At 33.7% G+C, this 16,252-nt stretch overlaps 1 protein-coding gene across 1 annotated transcript in view; it reads left to right on the top strand.

The window, feature by feature from the left end:
• The first annotated feature begins 2,829 nt into the window (after positions 1 to 2,829).
• The window catches only part of Rbfox1 (RNA-binding Fox protein 1), a 133,930-nt gene continuing 120,507 nt past the window's right edge, over positions 2,830 to 16,252 (top strand). The window contains exon 1 of the mRNA XM_077435751.1: positions 2,830 to 2,906. The gene's annotated coding sequence lies outside the window, so the exon portion shown is untranslated. The remainder of the gene's footprint in view (positions 2,907 to 16,252) is intronic.

Below are 16,252 nucleotides of genomic sequence, written 5' to 3'. Positions count from 1 at the left end.
GAAAAACATCTTCCATAATGATATTAATCACAAAATATGTAAGGAGTACAGTATTGCTCATTGAAATCAGTCGATAATTAATTCCACCGAAAATACTTTTTCGTCTGAATTAAATTTATTCGTCTCAATTTAAAGCAACTTATAAAGCACGACATAATAGTTAAAATATTAATGATTGAACAATTTTTTAGTTTACCTTATATAAATCATCATGAAATTTGTTGTAATTCAACTAATATCAAAGTGTAATATTACTACCAAATTATGCACATATATGTAAAGTGCTACTAATTTAAATGCTAATTTTATTTTGATGTTTCCAGTAGAAATTTTCCAACGGTATAGTTCCTTATATGAATTACATATTACATTAGTTTGTTTGAATGTTGACCATCTACAGTGGCCTTAAAGTTTATATAATAAACGTGCCTTTTCCGTTATGACGCTTTATTGGGAAAGTTCAAACGATATCGTTTGATATAACACGACTTCAAAGGAAACCGTATCCAGTGAAAATTATTATATGAAAGTGACAAAATATGTATATCTAATACATATAAACAAACTGTGTTTGTTCTCGTATATACACAATTTTCAATTTATTCACATTGCGGATAATTTTTATAATATATTTGGTTATGTTTATGTTTAACACGATCAACATGTAAAATAACAATAGACATATTTCGTACAATTCAAGATTAGTTCTAATGTTCAATTATCGGTATTCGCACTCGGCAATGGAAAAATTTGTTATACATTTTCCACAAAGCAAAACTCCTATGGGAAACCCCATAATGGTTAATATTTTATCTTGAACACGGCCCTTTTCGGCTAACAAGGCTCTATTATATTGGCAAGGTAATATTGTCGACCTGCCTTGTATTCCTGTCAGTTTTCCCATTCAGCAGGGTTATGGTATCTACCAGCCAGAGAAATATTCTATGCCTTCAAATAGTTGTTTCTTTTGTAAAGGGATAATGCCGTGTAAACCAAACCTATCAGAATGTTTCCAAAAATCAAACGTCAAATTTAATATTAAATTAATACATTGATGCATTGTCAAATTCGGTAGCTGAATGATTCAACATGCGTATTCAACTCCAGAATTGTATTTTCAACATCATTAATATCCGCCACCAACTCGGAAATGGAAAATTGGGAGTGGAAAGAGCGGCTCTCATCATCGTTCATAAGATTTTCACAAATTCATATAAATATAAACATAATACAAAACTTAGACTTCGCTAGAGGAGGAAGGTAGTTTTTTCCATATTCTCGTGGTATTGTTTTGTTTTTGTTTTTCGCATCAATTTTCCACGAGTTTTAACCCGCGATCGCGTAACGATACTGCCGACGTTCTCCAATTAATTAAAGCGTCAAAATGACAAATGGGTAGACAGCAGATCAGCGCAATCCCACTGATTACGATCGTTCGTCTTCCATTGCCCTTCCTCGGAGGAAAATGAAAAAGAAAGAAAATTTCCTCGAACACAAAGTAGAATATGCTACTCGATGCTCCATTGACTCTCCTAATTGGTTTATTTGTAATATAAAGCGACGTCTATTTTTTCTCAAAACGCATTAATTTTATGTATTTCAAATACACTTTTCGAGCATATTTTTTGTCCCCTCGCAAAATAAGGTACCTCCATAATTATATATAAGTAAATACAAAAAATGTGGGTTTACGATCGTCTTACATTCAGAGTCTAAATCACTTTCTGTGTGTAAATATTTTTCGATAAGTTTTTGGGCCAAGCCTTATCTCAAGATTGAAAGATTAAAGAAACCCTGGCACAAAAAATTATTTATTGACTTAGGTCAAGTGCACAAATAAATTATAGTTTTAATTTGCCGTACATAGATGTCTCTATACGTGTAATTTTTTGTTAATTTATTATTGGTTGTATATTATTTTTATAGATGTCACTTATTTGATTACAAATTTTATCTATGAAATTGATTATTTTTCAAGCAAACAAATGTTTGTACATACATTCTTGTGTTGAAATATTTTTATGATTTTTTTAATCATATATAGGAATTGAATCACTCGTAACATATTATTATACTAGTCATATTATTTTATATCGAAGTTGCACACCTAAGGTTTATTCTACAATTACATATGTCCATTCTTATTTATGTATCATATATATCATCATCATCATCGTATGCTGGATGGAGGTCTTCCTTTTACCCTTTTGCATTCTCTCGTGTAACATTCTAGCCCTTCTTTTATCCACCTTTCTTCGATTCTTCTAGCCACGTGGTCCACAGATACAATATACGTAAAAATGTATGTATATATTTATATGCACTTGTAGTTAGTTAGATGGATTTAAAATTGAAACTATGTATGTGCCGCATTGAGTGTAATATCGCCCGTACGTTTTCCGTCTGGATTTTCATGCTTCGTTTTCCTGGATTTCGTTTTAATGTCCATAAATTATATTCGGAACGTTCTCGACTAGGTTCCGGGTAAATCGACAGTGCACGGGGACACTAGAGAAGATACGTGCTCGGGAAATTCTAGAAGCGTAATGCGATCTTCTCGGTGCGCTCTATAAAACCTCATATTTATGTATATCTCTAACGTTTCGTATCTTCGGCGACGGGGAGTTTTTCGTATAGTCCGAAAAGGTAATCCAAGTATCGAACGAATGTATGTATGTACATTTATACATATATACATATACATATATAATATGTATGTATGCACATGTATTTTTGATGGAAATTTCAAACACCATGGACGACGTCCTGTACCGGAGGAAATCGAATCCTAGAAATTTTAACACGATTTTGTTTTTCTTTTTCAGATTTAACACCTAATATGGCTGGCCCCATTGTGGATTCCTGAGTAGATTTCATCTACGTTTTTGAGTACTAACTGCAAATAGGTAACTTTTATTTATTTTTTAATGAGTCTAGTTTCTACAATGAAATTTTTATTTATTCATTTTTAAATTTCTCTCGTTATTATTACCAATAATTTTTAAATTGCATAATTATAATGAAGGTCGTATTTGAATACATTAAAAAAAATAATTGATTTTGGAATAGTTTTGAATACTAATACTATTGCTGTTTCGTAATTTTCGGTAGATAAATCTGCTTTGTCCAAGTATAATATTTTTTTATGCGTATTTTCTAAACTAAAAATATGCATTTTTCCTTATTTAATTTAAATCATCTAATATATAATTTCGAAAGAGACTTTGTATGTAAGTATTTTTGGTTCTTAGAATCCGAGACGTCATCGAACAAATCAAATTTTCTATGCTAACGATATCGATATCGTTTTCGATTCCATTTTCGATTTCGATTCAGTTCTGGTTCCGGATCACGATTCTTTTTTCAGTTCCGGTTCCGGATTCCTTATTCAGTTCTGGATCCGGATCATGATTATTTTTTCAGTTCAGATTCACTTATATATAAAAAAAACCATTCATTTCTGATTGGCTGTCATTATTTTTTTTTTCGATTCAAATAAATTAAATAAAAAACAAATGAATGTTTACTATAAGATTAACCATGTTTAAACGTTTTATATTATAAATACCTAGCAAAATCAGGTAAAACCACTAGTTGGCTATAAACTGAATACATATTTTTAACATACATACGCATACATATATGTAGATACTATTATCCCAAAATAGCAATATAACATATGCGCATATACTATAAATTGACGTATAGAACTTTTAGATCGTGTGATAGTAAACGTTGATTTAAATCATATATGTAAATACATACATACACATGTAATTTAATACAATATATAAACGCGAAGGTTGCTTATATGTTTTTACACACCAGAATGCGAATTGTTTGTTTACTTGCGCCTTTGACCCGTATTTTTCGCACTGTATGTATCCCTAGTGAAATAATAATGTATTACATATGTATAATAAAAAAAAATGATTCAATTGTGTCGCGGCACGTATCGGAAACATCAAGTCGGATAATATCAAGTTTTTGCTGCGACAAAAATACGAACGTTAACATTAATGTGGCCGTTAATAGTGTGCACATATGCGGCTAATATAATATTAACGTTACACATGTCGAGGAAAATGGGTCGAGAAAATATGCCCGAGATGATTGATCACCAGATTTTCTTGTGTAAACATCTCATTCTACCCGTATTTGATATTGCAAATTTATTAAATTGCGTCGAATATGAGTAAATAAATAAACTGGTCGGAAATTGGTTGGCAGATTTTACATGTGTGCTCTTTAATGTTGCAAATATGTACAGTGTATATTTAATAAAATGTGAAAAGTTCCTTTTGTTATGTTTTAATGTGCTTGCGTACTTGAGAGCGAATAAAAACGTCAAAATATCCCTTATCATTTATACGGATCGTATTTAATTAAGAAAAAAATTATTCTTCAGAGATTATAAACGCGATATTTCGTAGCTTATTTTGTACATAAATTCGGCTTAATTATCGCGATAATTTTGTTTTATCGCATATTTCAGTTTATAAGGTCACAATTCAGCTCAGTTCTTCCAGCTGGAATTTATAATGGAATTCAGTTTCACGATATTTTTTATAAATACTGTTTGAATGTAGGCCATTTTGAATTTTCCACATTATTTCGATTTACAAAAAATTAAATCTCTTCCGTCATATTTATACATTTTTGCACGATAACCGTATAAGTATATTTTTAATAAACCAACTTATTAAAAATATCCCGACCGTCTTTTCAGATCACTGATTGGTTCACAATTTAGAATTTACTTTTAAGTTTTCTTTTATTTTCAATTCCTTTTACTTTCATCATTTTTACTTGTATTCGATTTTCTTTATATGTTAAAATGGAAGACAAAACTTTTCCATATGTACGCATATACTGGCATGCACAACATTACGGTCGCAAATTTCTTCACGGTTGTTTATTAGAAGAAAATGTTATTAGTTTGATTTTAAATTTAAATTTAAAAAAAGTCAAATGGTTGTCAGTGGTTGTCAAAATATTGTTTGTGGGTAAATTTGATGTAGCAACAATTCGTCCATAAGTAGATACATATGTATATATGTATGTATCTACGTATGGACGAATTGTACATATGTAAATATCTTATATATAATAATAATGTACGTATTTAGAATTTACGTACATATTTAGAACAACAAACTTACTAATTTAGAATAACAAATTTAATTTAAGCAATTTCTTTTTTGTGATTTAATTTAACGAAATTAGTAAGAAAACTCTATCGTATAGAAAATATATAGTTACATATACATACATAATTACTACCAATTACCATTTCATCATAATTCTGGATTAATATATACACAATATAATATAATATATGCTAGTTACATGCATACGTTACAGGGAAATTGTTATTGTCTTCTTTAATTTGGTATTTCACTATCATTCAACTGTCAAAAATTATAATTTCACTAATATATTCACTTTCACTAATAGGGGTCTGTGAAAATGTATTATCCGTAGTGAAAACATAACTATACCCAGTGAAAATGTAATTGAACATAAATTTCGGTGAAACATCAGTGTAATTATAATTTCACTATAACACATATTATGTATATAATATACTAGTATTGTGCCCTATGAAATTTCAACGAATGGTTTCGGAAACAAATTGATACCTGATTTAAAATAAAGTTAAAATACGTATAGTAATAATTAATCGGAATCGGAACTAAAACAAAAATCGGTAATCGGTAATCAGAACTGAAACAGGGTTCGGGTTCCAGAACTGAAAATGGAGTCCGTATCCGAAACTGAAAAAAGAATCCAGTTCCAGAACTGAAGTAAAAATCGGGAACCAGAATATGGAGCAATAATCGGGATCTGGAACTGGAAAAGGAATCGGGAACTGGAACTGAAAAAGTAGTCCGGATCCAGGACTGAAACTGGAATCTGGAACCGGAACTTAAAAAGGAAAGGAATAAGGAATTGGGATCCGGAACTGAAAAAGGAATCCGTATCCGGAACTGAAAAAGGAATCCGCATCCGGAACTGAAAAAGAAATCCGGAAACGGAACTGAAAAAGGAATTTGGATCCGGAATTGAAACATGAATCGGAATCGAAACCTTACACAGTCTTTTTCGAAATTATATATGTATTAGATGTAGCATGTATGTACTTACATATACTATCAAAATGACCAGCTGAGGATAAGTTGCTCATACAACCTTGAAATTAGTATTTATCAAAAGCGTCACCGTAGATTTATGTTTTTCTCGTGTTTATAATCACACAAACATACATACATATGTATATGTATATGTACAGTTGTACAACATTCTGGAAATCGTTAAGTCACCGAGAAAATCATTTTTACCTCAACTAAGCATTCCGCTCGTTATTTAGAACTCCCTTGCGAATTGTCATGGGAAAAGTCGCGGTGAGTTCGAAACACACACACACACACACACACAAACACATGGCGTTGTAAAAATAATGTACTGTGGGGTGTCGTGTTCGCGTTACAGTCAAGGCTCTAATTGGCTACACAGGTGTCTCTATGTTAATTAAAACTGACAAAGGTAGCGAAAGACACCCTCCGTAGAACCATCGAATTACAACCTAGCGTGGTCCGTTTCGGCACATACCCGCACAAAGTGACAGATGAACATGTCATCATTTTGTAAAAGCCACTACGTGTGCGCAATTCCGCCGTATAATCTGTTTTACATATATGCATCTCTGAATGATGTATGTATGTGCCTGGCTTATATTGTAGACGTGATTCTATTGTAGTTATATCTTGCAGTACATGTATAAAATTGTAACATCCATCTCATTTTAAAATAATATAATCTCCTAGATAGCGCCCAGGCTTTGTTGGCGACAAAATGGGATAAGGTGTATTTAAATTTGGTGTATCGTTTATCTCCATGTGTATTATGCTTGAATTCAGGGATTTTCAAAACGTTTTAACTTAATCTTCCCCGCCCCTCCTCTCTTCCCATACCCAAATTCAATTACACCGCCTTAAAATGAAAACGCCCTTTTGGTAATAATTTATACATTTAATCATCACCTCCTCACCGCGGATTAATTCTATACTCATCCTTTTCGATACACACGAATTTGTTCACACACTCAGCGAGTGAGACTTACATAATATTGTATGTACATTTATCATATGTACATAACTGTATATGTGTTAGTATTTGAAAAGAGAGTTTCCCAATTTTTATTTTTATATTTTAAGCTTTTTATAAATTGTAAAATATATTTAAATGCTAAATTTCTTTTCATCGGTTTCTAATTTATTTTCAGAATCATTTACTTATTTCGTGATATTAATTAACTTTTTTTGTTGCTGAAATAGTTTTTTTTTTAAGAAAATAAATTCCATCCAAATGAATCCATTCAACTTCCGTTCTTATATTTTAATTCTCTTAATGACACTTGAACCAAAAAGTTTTCCCCCCCGTTCGGGCCAACTTTTTGACTTAAGGTTAATGTAACAGTTTCACTAATATTAAAAAAAGAAAGGGCGCTCAAGGGAAAGTTTTAGAATAATAATAATAAGCATCTGGTGAAAAAATAAATCAACATATGAAATTAATCAATAAATTAAAACATGATATCCTTCCTATATTTTTTTCATAGATCGTCGATTGGACTATTATTAAAAATAAAGAAAATGGAGAATAGGGCACTTGCAATAGTTCATTTTAAACTCGCAAAGCTACATATGTATGAATATACGGGTATAATATGGATATATTTTTATTTTTGCATTGTGTTTATTCATCAATTTCGTATTGTATTTTCTAAAACTTCCTCAAAGCTAGGAAACATCAGCAATCTGAGTCTGTAAATGAAATTTTAATAAAGAAGCTCGAGCCTTGGTCAGCGATAATAAATATCCTCGTATATAATCCAATTCGGCGATAAGCCATCCGGCCACAACGATGGGATTTTCCGATTAACCTCGAACACGCACCGTCCGGTCCGTGATGTAGGAAAATTCAAACGCTTTTCCAAGTGGGTAGGTGCGCTAGCAATTCTAGTCTTGACCTCGGCCAACACAATAGTGGAGAGCACGGATTTACGCCGAATATATTATTTTTACGCGGATTCGAGATTAATGCCATCGTGATAAGTGCCAAACAACATTTTGGCGATTTTTCCTACGATACAGCGCTATTTAACTCATGTTAAGTGTTTCTGGCGCTCTTGACCTTTTCCCATTGTAGTAAATACCGATAACTGGGCTATGAACATTTTCTTTTTTTAAACGCTTTCCTTGTGTTCGATTCGATGGCGTGCATTTATATTTGGAAATCCTCTTTACACATCGCTTACTTTGAATAAAGTTTTATTTTTATTTCCAAATTTACATATTTCTCAATTGCACGACTCCAATTTAAAAATTTTAGATTTGGCGTTTTATTTGTTACAGTATCTACTTTGACTACTATTAGTGTGAAATTATTATTGCTGGAGGTGATTTCTTAAAGTTCGGAACGTTCAAACTTTTAACAAGATAATTATCAAAGTTTCGTTCGCATGTGAATATGCACATTTTATGTACATATATAACTCCGCAAATTAAGTTTTTAACAATCTACTTTAAGATTATATTTATTTTATTTTTTATTAGTCGTTAAAATATATTTCATGCTTGATTTATAAGGTATTTTGGGTGTTCGTTAATATTTATAAATCAGGTACTTTAACAAATTTCTCAGTAAAATTTTTGAATAATATCATGATCATGTATTTCAAAGATTGCCTATATATTAATTTTAACGATGTTATAACGTTTGATATAAATTTTCCTATTGCTGATAATCGTTATTTTTAATTATACTAAAAGCTCTTCATAAAATATTGCGTTAATTTAGCTGAAGGCTGTTCCTTTTATGTATTCATGAGGATTTCATAAACATTGTAAACGATTAATTTCAAATGATTTTAAAATTTCCAGATGTCGTTCAATTTTAATAAAAATAATTTCATCACATGAATAGATAAGAAGTACTCGTGGACCAAATTTTGGATACGAAAAAAAAGTTTTGAATATTTGTGTTTGTGTTCAATATTACATTCTTTCACCCCTGTGAATGCATGTAAATCTGATGCGGAATTCAGGAATTTAATTTCCTCCGGTTAGCCCCGATTCGGTCGACGTAGAGTTTTTCCGTCCGCTCTTCCGGAAAACTCGACCCGACCCCGCGCATTTTCCCGCTCCACGACCACATCAAACGGTGTCTGTTTTAGAGGGTGGCTTTGCGTGTTTCAAACTGGGGAAAAGGAAAATTTATTCGTATCCCAAACAAGGTTAATAGATCCAAGGGCAACAGTTGGCAGTCGGCGAAGTGGCGTGACCCACCACCAACTTTTTACATCCCTGATGAACTTTCGTTGTTGCATTCTTCAAAACGCAGCCGCTTCTTATGCATACTAATGCCGGAAAGCTTTCATTTTAGTACGCTGCCACGATGCATGAAAATTTTAAAAGTGGAATAATTATGTACATATATTAATATTGTATCGTATAACGCGATGTTTTCAAATACTGAAAATGTTCCTAAATTACATGCATGTTTAAAACTATGCAATATCTGTAAACATACATTTGTATATAAATTCCAAAATGTATGCTCGACTTGAATTAAATTTATTTTTTTGGATTATTTTGGCTCATCCTATCATTTCTCGTGTGATTACAATACATCTTAAATTGCCTACACGTTTGATGTTTGGCCTTTTCTCATGAAGATTGCTTTTTAATTTTGTATTCGGCAAACCGAGTAGCTGTCACCAGGATACGTCCTGTCACGGAATGAATGCAGTCAATCCACCACAGATTCATTCTTTGTTTTTTTCACCTCACCCAACACAATAAGTCGTTTAATATTGTGTGAGCTTCTTCTCATCACGCGTCTATAGAGACTATTTGTCTTTTTTAAAGTCGTTCCATGTTGTTTGTTATAGCTAAAATTCAATGGAAATAATATAGATATATTATTATTTTATCTTCATTCTATATATGTACATTATTTTGAAAACAAAAAGTTAGACGGAATATTTATATTCATACGTTTGTATGTAGACGTGTCCCTTTTGTCCTTAAACTTTGAATATTTCTCTCGAGCGTTCTGCATTGTCATCTTTTGAGAAACTCCTTCACAGTGCTTACAACGACGATACAGTTACAAAGAATATTTTAGCGAAAGTTTCAGGTGAAATTTTCAAAACCCATTGTCCTCAACGTGATGTTCCGCTCACAATACGTTCCTTACATCCCAAAATTACACAATTAAAATCCACAACAAGTCGATAACGAAACGACAATTCAGCTCGTTTGACCAACACCTGACGTACATATGTACATATGTATGTGCAAGTGTATTATATTTTCGTATCGTGAATTTGTGTGTGTGTTTACAGCGATATCAAACATTACAGCGTTATTGAAGTACGATATCAATTTCTGAAAGGTTATATTACGGTCGAAGTCGAGATAGGCATCTATCAGCGAGTTCAAAGGTTTCGTACCCAACCCGGGGTAGAATGTTGATGTACAGACATCCATACACACACGCGCGCGTGCTGCATATTATCATATGTTAATGTACGTATGCATATGTATATAGGACTGTATTATTTATCCCAGAAGGATCTGTGGCCCTTGGGATCTTAATCACGCCCCTCCGTGTACAACATGCACGTTCGCCCCAATTTTGGTCGGGAATGTCGGCCGACACGCTACTGGTTTTGCATTTCTTCCTCAATTACAATGTACAATTAAGCATCGTAACTCAAATTAGACTGCGATATTTCAGAACAAAACATCGATATGCTCCTCCGAGTCGAGGAAATGCTCAGATTATGGTGTTCAAGATGATTTGCAGCAATTATATTACATTTATACATACGTACATAAAGTCCTCGCATGAAATGGAAAGGAGTTGATAGTAAATTGGGCATTCAAAATTGTACAATTATTGTACGTGAGCGTTCGCTATTATTATTTGCCTTGTGTACACATTAAATTTGTTTTGTGTGTTTGTATTACTTTTATTAATTTTAGCATTTTCAAATACAAATTATAATTACTAGTATTATGTTTTTATGTAATTCCTTATTCGTGTTCGTCACGAATAATATTGTTACTTTTGTACCGAAAATTACCACGTACATGTATGTAAATATAAAGTGAAATTTTATACACATAAACCTATAAACTATGTGCAATTTATTTTCTATGTGAGCTTTAACTGCTCATTGTAATATAATACGAGTATCATTTCAAAATAGTTTATTTTGTTTGTATTTATTTATTTACAAAGTTGGCTCTCTTTGTTCCTACATATTTGTTACACAATTATTTGTTTCGCATATTATTCAAAGTCTAATAGAGAGTAAAGTGATCAGGAAAATAATAACTTTTACAAAGTCTTGTGTCTTGTATAATATTTTATGCTTTAGAATTCAGATTGTCTAATGAATTTCTTAGTCTTTATCCATAAATAACGTACATACCTTATGTACTCGCCAATCAATTTCTATAGTTATGGTTGGATTGGGTACTATCTCTCACTAAACACTACATATGTATGATGTCGGAATCGCATCGTATTTTTTTATGTTTCATAACATTGATCAATTTCAGTTTTAAAATATCTCAGTGCCTCATATACATACATATGTATGTACATATTTTAAAAAAATGTGTAGGTATAATATAAAGACATTAAACGCCGAGTAGGATTCCTGATTGTGGTCGTTATTTACGGTTATTATACGAGGGCGCGAAAGGGTTAGCGTCTGGCCGGTTGCATTGGCGTCCCGACGCCGATTAACCCATTGTCGACCAGATGCTATCCGACCGCTTTAATTTTTATAATAGTACACCTGCAGCTACGATTTATGGCACTCATATGCGCCAATAAACGTGTTGGATGGATCGTGAGCACGACTGGCGAGCCGCTAATGTGCCCCTCAAAACCGCCAATCTTCTGCAAACTTTATTAGTAAGCCGCGTGCCGTACGTTCCGGTTAATGAGCGAGTAATTATTCCGGCAATTTCGTCAACACACTATCGACGGTGACAGCCTTGAAATTATAATAATGAATTAATAAAAATAATAAGAATGATTATAATTTATGTGTCGATAGTTCATATTCGTACATACGGTAAGGCTTTCATGAATATATTGTGGTAATGTAGTCGTGTTTTCGTTTAACTGCTTCCTATGGAAAAATTGTTTAGCACTTAGTTGTTTATGCCCAGGGGCTTAGTTCTACTTACATATATGTAGATGCTTCTATAATAGTAATTTTACGAACAAGCTACCAGACTTTTCAAATCGAAACTTTTAAGACCACTAACCCCGTATGAAGAGTGTTTTCATAATGAGGAAAGTTATTATATGACGCTTACGCTTCATAAAAAGCTAATTAACGCTAGATTACAAGGGACGCAATGTTTGTTTTTTATGTCCGACGCTTTTCCGTCCGTTTTAATCTGTACATTTTTGCTGCAAAAAAATCCATACGTTACTCTTTATTATTTTTTTTTATAATTTTATTACATACATTTCTATCAGAGGTGCCGTGGCAAAAATTACCCCAAGGCATATGATTAGATTATTTTGAACATAAGTACTAACAATTTCAAACATTAGAGTGCAATTACATACACATATGTATATACATATACATACGTACATACACACATATATATATATATATCATCATCATCATCATTTACAGCCATTCGCCATCCACTGCTGGATGAAGGCCTCTCCAACACGCTTCCACTCGTCTCTGTTTTGCGCAACACTCATCCATCTCATTCCGCACATTTTCCTAATTTCGTTCACCCATCTTCCTTGCGGTCTTCCTTTTACTCTTTTGCCTTCTCTCGGGTACCATTCAAGCACTTCTTTTGTCCACCTTTCGTCCATCCTCCTAGCTACGTGACCCGCCCATTGCCATTTCAATCTCTTCACTCTATCCACTATGTCCACTACCCTTGTCATATTTCTCACCCACGTGTTCCGCTTCCTGTCTTTCCTCGTTATGCCAAGCATACAGCGTTCCATACTTCTTTGAGTGCATTGGATTTTATTTTGCATCTTGGCGTTCAGTGTCCAAGTTTCACATCCATACGTCATCACTGGCAAAACGCATTGATCAAAGATCCTTTTCTTCAGGCAGAGTGGCATTTTTGATTTAAAAACAGCATTCATCCGTCCAAATGCACTCCACCCTAATTTCATACGTCTCTTTATCTCTTCATTTTTACTACCAGACATGTCAATTATTTGACCTAAATATAAATAATTATTTACTACTTCTACTGGTTTATCATCTAAGGGGATGCTATCAGGCATGCAATAACTATTGAACATTAGTTTAGTCTTATCTACGTTAATTTTTAATCCTACTTTTCTACTTTCCCTGTCCAGCTGTGTTAGTCTGATAAGTAGGTCAGCTGAATCACGAGCTACTAAAACTATATCGTCTGCGAACCGAAGGTGACTCAAAAAGCGACCATTGATGCTTACTCCGGCTGTATCCCAATCCAATTTCCTGAAAACTCCCTCAAGCACCGCATTGAATAACTTGGGCGAGATTGTATCTCCTTGTCTTACTCCTTTTCCTATGCTAAATCTATCTGTACCTGAAAAAATTTTAACCGAAGCTGTGGCATTCTTATATATTGCAGCTAACAGTCCCACATAGGGTTCCGGCACTCCCTGTGTTTTTAGAGCGTTAAGTACTGCATTATGACTAACTGTATCGAAGGCTTTCTCATAATCGACGAAACCTAGGCACAATGGCCGTTGATATTCGTTGGCGCGCTCGATTAGTTCGCCAACTACTTGGAGGTGGTCCATTGTGCTGAAATTTGCCCTAAACCCTGCCTGCTCTATAGGTTGGTTCTCGTCGAGGATATTCTTCAGCCTTTCTGTAATAACCTTCGTGAAGAGCTTGTAGACCGCTGAAAGTAGACTAATGGGTCGGTAGTTCTTGATATCGCTTTTGTCGCCTTTTTTGTGTATTAAAATGATAGTTGCGTTATTCCATCCTTCTGGTATAGCTTGGTTCTGGATGCATTTGCTGAAAAGCCTAGCTAAGATATTAATTAGGGGGGGGCCGCCACATTTTAGTAAGTCAATGGGAATATTATCTTCCCCTGGGGATTTACCGTTCTTTGCAGTTTTTAGCGCGGCCTCTACTTCGCTAGGCAATACTGCAGGAACCCTTTGGCCGTGTGTCGATTCCAGAGCGGGGAATTGGCCGTTGTCGTTCTCGTATAGTTTTGCATAGAACGTGTAAACTCTGTCTATGATTTCTTCTCTATTCCTAATTATTACTCCGCTCTCTGATCTGATTGCGATCATTTGGTTTTTGCCTAAGAAAAGATCCTGTTTGCACTTTTCCAGGCTACGGTTATTCTTAATGGTATTTTCTATTAGCTTGCTGTTAAAATCCCTGACATCCCTGACTATTCTCTTTTTAATTTCCTTATTTACTAGATTGTATTCTTGCTTATTATTATCCCTATCTAAATTCCTTTTATGTTTAATTAGGTTTTTTGTTTCCGCTGAAATTTTGCTTAATTTAATCTGTTTCCTGAATCCACCTAATTTCTTACCTGTTGAGGTTAGAACCGAACTAATTACAGTGTTCAATTCCTCGATGTCTGCTTCTGGGTTTAATTTCCCGTATCGATTTCCAAGTTCGAGTTCGAATTCCTTTTTCCTAGACCTTAGTTGAGCGAAATCTGGAGAGTTACTGCATCCTTTTATTAATTTCCTACGTTCGCAATTTATATTAATGGCCATCTTGGCACGGACTAATCTGTGATCGCTACCTATATCTACTTTACTTAAAACACTAACGTCTTTAACGGAGTGCAGGGCATTTGTTAGGATGAAATCGATCTCGTTTCTGTCTCCTTTAGGACTCTCCCAAGTCCACTTATTGTTGGTGTTTTCCTGAAAAATGAATTAGTGATAAAGAGCCTGTTGTGTTCTGCGAATTCTATGAGGCGATCGCCTCTGTCGTTTCTTTGGCCGGTACCAAAATTGCCTACTGCTCTTTCAGTATTTGCCTTTTGTCCTATTTTTGCGTTAAAGTCGCCCATGATTATTTTAAAGTGGTGACGGCTATTATCGTATGCGTCCTGTATTTTTTCGTAGAAGTCTTCTATTTCCTCGTCTGGGTGGCTAGATGTGGGGGCGTACACTTGGAAGATTTGACAAGTGTACCTGCTCGAGATTCTTAATACTATATAGCATATACGTTCCGATATGTCGCTTATTTCTATAATATTTCTTTCTATTATCTTATTGATAAGAAACCCTACTCCTCCTATTCTACCATTTGGTAGCCCTCTCCAGTAGAGACAGTTACCACTTTTTAGGATTATTTGGTTTTGCTGTTTTCGTCTTACTTCACTAAGTCCTATTATATCCCATTTGATATTTTCTAATTCATTCTCTAATGCAAGCACACTTCCTTCACTCGATAACGTTCTTACATTGTACGTGGCTAAATACAGGTTTCTATTAGCTAAGCTATCATCCATCGTCACTCTTACCTTGTTGGAGGTTTGGATATTATTTTTCTCGCATTTATCCAAGATGTGTTGAGAAAAAGGCGGTACTTGAGAGAGATTTCCATTCAAGGAGTGAGTTCTTACCGCCATAGACTCTTCTCTGTGGTCAGCTTTGACAGATAGTCATCCTAGGTATCACTTGGATCACTTATGAGTTATTACATGCCATTTAACAGGGTTACTTTGTAAGTGAAAGTAGTTAGTTATGATAATAATAGATTAGCAATTGTTATACTACTTTTTTACAGATCTTTATCGTGAGACGCCTCTTTGGAGACAACGGATTTATATATGTGAGTGCGGTTTGCAATTTAATATTTTAATAATAAATTTAGTAAAGAATATAAAATTACACGAATTACTTTAATATAAATTAAATATGAAAAAGAACTATTAGACAGTTGGGAAACACCGTTTCTGTTTGCTATTATTCTATTAAGTAAAGTTCGTTAAAATTTTTTGTCTGAAAGCAATTATGTGGAAGATTTATTGCTTCTGTGGGACCGAATTTTGACTGACGAGCAGGGACCCTTATTTTTTTTTGTATTCAGGTAGGGAGATGTATCTCGTTCGTATACGCTTTTGTAACTGACACAAAATTAACACAAAATTTTTCGCAATCACTGATATTAAAAAACGCTGTTAACGGCCGATCA

Source organism: Arctopsyche grandis, chromosome 8 (genome assembly GCF_051622035.1).
Source record: "Arctopsyche grandis isolate Sample6627 chromosome 8, ASM5162203v2, whole genome shotgun sequence".
Lineage (NCBI taxonomy): Eukaryota > Metazoa > Arthropoda > Insecta > Trichoptera > Hydropsychidae > Arctopsyche > Arctopsyche grandis.
Note: the sequence above shows the minus strand (reverse complement) of the source record. Positions and strands in the feature narration are given on the sequence as shown.